The sequence below is a fragment of the Lactuca serriola genome, chromosome 9, assembly GCF_051521515.1.
Source record: "Lactuca serriola cultivar US96UC23 chromosome 9, Lser_US96UC23_V15, whole genome shotgun sequence".
In the NCBI taxonomy this organism is placed as follows: Eukaryota; Viridiplantae; Streptophyta; class Magnoliopsida; order Asterales; family Asteraceae; genus Lactuca; species Lactuca serriola.
The window spans coordinates 87,433,120-87,439,237 of NC_136416.1; positions in this window are offsets into that span (position 1 = coordinate 87,433,120).

Consider the following 6,118-nt stretch of genomic DNA (forward strand, 5'->3'; position numbering starts at 1 on the left):
GACATCGTCAAATACTCGTCCCATTTATTTGCTCCCATGCCGTATGCTAACTGACAAATTGCGGCTATGTATTTTTTAATTGGAGAGAAACATTTTCTATCTCTCGCATCCCACTTCAATTGAAAATATGGAAATCGGCATTGCAAGGCACCAACAATACGTAAAAACAACTCTTTCCTCATTCAGAACCACCGTTGAAAATTTTCGTATACAACGTCATCTACAATACATTCTTCTATCAGATGACTTTGCCCGAATTTGCGATTTCTCTTCAACGAAGGTCTTCTTGTTCGAAAATGTGAACTTTGAGCTTTCAGTTTTGGAAATACGCAACTGATTTTGCCATTAGGGAACCGACAAATGTTGATTCTTCTTGCGCCATCGAATCCGACGAACTAGATGACAATAACGACATTATGAATTTGTGGTTGAATGAGTTTTTGAGAGAAAATATAGAAATTGGTGTGATATATATATATATATATATATATATATATATATATATATATATATATATATATATATATATATATATATATATTAGGCTTGGTTATAATATGGATGATAAGTATTGTGTGAAGGTAGGAATGAATGTAGACCAAGAGTTTAAAATACATATTCTAATAGAATATATATTCTGATTGACTACAAATTCTGATTGAATGAACATTTTGAAGAATAACAACTTTTTGAACCATGAGTTAAAGATTAACAACATTCATTCTGACAAACAACAATACACTTTCTTTAATGATTTACGACAAACATGAAAAATATAAATAAATTCTTAAAGAATAAAACTAAATTTCATTCATTCTCTAACCAACGTCACCTATTCTTAGGAAAAAAGATATATGTAATTCTTGAATGTACAAAAACTGATATAAAATTTAAGAATGCATTCTAGGAGATTTCTTCTTGAAGAATGTATTTGTAAGGTGGACCTTTTTATTTCGAAAGAATGTTGTTGTTTTTGTAAGGTGTACCCTTCTATTCCGAAAGAATGATGTTGCTTTTGTAAAATGAACCTTGATATTCTTAAAAAATGATGCTGCTTTTGTAAGGTGGACCAATTCTCTTTTCAAAAACCTACAACAACAATGGTGGATAAGCCAATGAGAAACTATTTAAAAATATTACAATCAAAACGCATATGAAAAAAAAGCCTGAAACAAAAACACAAATAGGTGGTGTGCAACACAGTGACACACCCATTTGGTAAATTTCTTTGTGGGGTTCAAGTTTTATTTTATAATCAAACAGCTAAACCAAACTACCTAGATCATCCCTTGATCATTGAAAATATACACAATAAAAAGAAAAACATAGAATCTCTAAGTGGAATTATAGCAATTTTTTTTTCGTTTCTAGTTTGTTAAAATGAACCATAACCAATTTTTTTCTATATATCAAGACCTAAAAAAAAGCTAAAAAAATTATAGATAATTTCTTTATAGCTTTTGACGTCATTTTTTTTTTGACATGAAGAAGATTTTTTTTTTTTTTTTTTAATTTTAATTTTTTTTTATTTAATTTTTTTTTTTATCTTTTCTTTGTTTCTGTCGAGCAAAAGTAAAACAAAGCACATTTTTTTTATCTCAACACCAAAAATAGAAGCCCAAAAGAAGAATTAAAGAATTTTTTTCTTATGGTGTTGACGTGAAGAACAAAAAAAAAAAAAATCCTTTTGGATCATACCCATGTTTGTGGCATCAAAAGATGAAATTTTAAGATCAAACGTGGAATAAAGGAGTAAATTTACTTGTACTAATCCAAAATTAATGGAGTTTTGTGAAAAGCTTATCTAATGCCGACAAAAAACTGATTTAGATCGCCGACAATAGGATGATGGTTTCAAATAGGGGTGTTGAACGGGTAATTTTTTCGGGTTTCGGGTAATTCGGATCGGGTAATTCGGGTTTTTCATGTTAGAAAAATTTCCCGTTACCCTACCCAAATTAAATTCGGGTTTGGGTAATTCGGGTATCGGGTCGGGTTTGGGTAATTCGGGTATTACCCGAAATATATAATTTTTTTTTTGAATTTCACTTGAAAATAAATTTAATGAAATAAATACGTCGTGCTTTATTAGTCTTGTTTATATAAACAAACGAGACATAAACGATGTTACTCAAGCTTTGAACATTGAAATTTTTTAGTCAATAATACATGAGATATCTAGTAATTTTTTAACAACTTAATCTAATCTAATAAGATGTTAAAAAAACAAATACCTAAAGATCTTAATTTAAAAGTTTAAAATGTTTAAGATAAATGTAGCCATAAGTTTTGTCATGTTTTGAAGTTTCGTCAAGATAATGAGTTTGTTAGTTGCAATAAAAACTATAATATAGAAAACAGTTAAGTTTTAAAGAACGTGATGATATATAAAAATTATTTTTAATGTTGTTAGTGTTGTATTGTCATAATAAATATATTTATGTTTTACAATAATGATAGTTAGTTTAAACGTGATCAAATACCTGCTACATATTACAAGCTCTACAAAACAAAATGAATTTTTAAATTATTAGGGTAATTCGGGTATACCCGAAACCCAAAAAATGTACCCTTTACCCGACCCGAAAAAAAATCGGGTAACCCGATTACCCGGAAAAATTTACCCGATACCCAATTTACCTAACCCGATTTACCCGATACCCGAAAAAATCGGGCGGATAATTCGGGTATCGGGTATTTTCGACAGGGCTAGTTTCAAATAATACGAAGCTCTGATGGGCAGTCAATGGAAACGGGAAGGAGGGATATGGCCGAAGGTTTGATAGGGTTTTAAATAGAGTAATTTGCCTAAATTAAATGGTAGATGATTTAATTAAATATTTATTAAAACTAAATAATATTGGCTCATATTAATCCCTACATCCACACAATATTTGTTTATCCATATTTGAACCTCTCTCTCTCTCTCTCTCTCTATATATATATATATATATATATATATATATATATATATATATATATATATAGTTAGGTTATTTTGTTTTCACTATCTATTGTGTGCATGTATGATTGATTCTGAACCAATCATTTTAGTTATTTTAAGAAAGTAATTAATGCATATTAAATGCTGAAGATGTATCTGGATCAATCATTTTAGTTATTTTAAGAAAGTAATTATATATATATATATATATATATATATATATATATATATATATATATATATATATATATATATATATATATATATATATATATATATATATATATAGGTTCAAATGAGAACACATATAAAAGGTGAGAACGTGAAAACAAATCTGGACTATTCAAATACTAAGATCTATGGTTACTATTAAACAGGCGATTTATGAAAAATTCTAAAACTACTGACATTTAAGTGTAACTTTTAAATGGTCAGAAGGGCATAATTGGAATTGCAACTTTACCTATTTCTTATAATTTTTCACCCTCTCACCTCTTACCTTTCTTATTCCCGTATCTATATCCTCTCTCTCTAGGGTTTTATAAGACGCAACCACCATCTTCGACCCATCATTGGTACAGAAGAGGCGTCGGCGAGACCAGATGAGGCGTCTCCTTCTTAATGACATCATCATCGATTGTATTGTGCCATCGTTTTCTACCAAACCGAATCTCGATTTCCAATGTGTCGTTTGAATCGCATACAGGTAATTCGATACATAATTTGGATGTCAAATTCGATACATAAATTGTATACAACTTATCTTCTTCCCCTATTCGAGCAAAGACTTGATTGCATATTGTTTTGGTTACAAATATTCGAGACCTACATCTAGATTCAAGAGACGACATTCTTTTGCTTGTGTATGTTTATCATGTATGGTACTTTACTCGTTTAAATTGGCTAATAAGAGAAGAAGATAAGTTGTGCACATAAGGTACTCGATGAAATGCTTGAATTTAGAAAACTAGAAGATGAATGCTTGTTCGATTCTTTCTCAATCTTTTTCTTTGATTTCTTTTTTCTAACGATATTCAATGAATGAAAATCAAAGCTAACCTTTTGCTACACCCTCAATGAGAAGGAAAACCAATAGAACCTTCAATTTTCTCTGTATTGATGCAAACAAAATTACTTTAAAATTTTCTAATTGTTTGCCCTTTGTTTTTTTTTTTTTTGACAAAACTGTAAAATTGGTCCTTATGGTTTGCGAAAAACTTTGAATAAGGTCCAAAAAGTTTTCAACTTAGATGGAAGGTCCAAAATCAAAAACTTTCTTTGATTTTGGTCCAAAAAAACTTGAAAAGACGGTTATGCCCTTTTGTTTTCTTTTTGTATTTTCTTTAATTATTCTTTTTTTTTCTTTTTCTTTTTAAAAATCAAAATAACATTAAAATACTTATAGAAAAAGGAAAAAAGAAATCAAAAGGGCATAACCGTCTTTTTAAGTTTTTTTGGACCAAAAATCCAGAAAAACTTTGATTTTAGACATTTCATGCAAGTTAAAAACTTTTTGGATCCTATCCAAAAGTTTTTGAATACCACAAAGTTTTTGAATACCACAGGGACTAAATTTGCAGTTTTGTCTTTTTTTTTTTTCTCCTTTTCTGAAATAATCATACATGAATATGACTAGAATCATACATGAATATAATTATAACCATATATACAAGCATTTGTGAATAAATGAAGAAGCATATACACGTTATTATAGCTTGTTAATTGTTTTTTTTAATATCATTGAACTCATTTTACATGTATGAATTTAAGAATAAAGTGATCACAGGTGTCTTTGTTTTTGGGTGTGATGGTAGCATCATGATTATAAATGTATTAGATATTTTTTTATTTGTTTCATTCTTTAGTGATTTAAACTGATTTTTTAACTTCACATTATCCTTTATTCATTTACGATTACACATGTATTCAATTTTTTTTACATTTGTATCGTGCTTTCATCATTTGTGATTATAATTGTTTTGAGTTTTTTTTTATCTATCCTATTGTGTGTTATTAATTAAAGTGTTTATTGTTATTTATAATTATTCATGATTAACATAACCCAATCAAATAAAATTCTAAATATTATTTATAAGTTCATTTTTATGTACGTTTCAATCATTAATGAATTTAACATAAAAGTATTTTTTTAATCTAAATAAAACATCGTTAAAATTCAAAAACCTAGAAGTTATAATTTTTTTTTCATTCATTAGTGAATGAATACGTATGAAACATATCATATGGTATACAAAAAAAATAATAAATTTTTTAAATATTTTATTAATAAAAAATATATTTTTGTTGGAAACGGTAGTAATCCTTAAATTTAAGGAAAGTGGTTTCTAATTTTATATAATTTAATGCAAAATATACAATTACTAATATTCCCTTATATATTAATTGGTCCAAAATTGTTCTTGCCTTCTCCACCTTTTAGGTGTTCTCATTTGATCATTTTCATATATAGCCGTTGGGAATAAAAAGAAAATAAACATTTTGCAACATTGTCCAATTAGATGAGGAGGTACAGGGCGGTGAGGAGAAACTGTTAGCTGTATTGTATAGCCTGATAGTTTGTGTGTATAGGCCTTTGTATTTGGGCCCTTTTGTGTTTGTTTGAGTAGCCCACTATTGTATGTATTTCCTATATATTCGTTTAATGAGAATGGGGAGGCATGGGAAATTACGTCAAATAACATGGTATCAGAGCAGGTCGACTAACCCTACCCCCTCCCTCGTTTTTGCGGCTCCACTTCTCTTCTGTCTGTCGATCAAAGCCTTGCCATTTGGATCAAGTAATTTCGTCATCACCCTATTCTATTTCTCTATTTCTTTCTTTCTCCTGTCTTCAATCTTCAATATGTCTGGGTCTAAATCAGAAAAACCCTATGGTATTACGAACATAAAATCTTATGTTCCTCTCATCTTGGACACTGATCGCATGAATTATGACTCGTGGCGAGAATTGTTTGAAAATCACTGCAAGGGTTTTGGAGTTCACAAACATCTTCTACCTCCTGCCTCCACTGCCGAGATCTCCACTATCACCTCTGAAAAGTCTACCACTACAGAACTCAAAGAAGAATGGGAAGAGATAGATGCGATTGTCAAAGGTTGGATTTATGGTACCCTTACTCAACCTCTTCTTCAATCTATTATCAAGAAGAACAC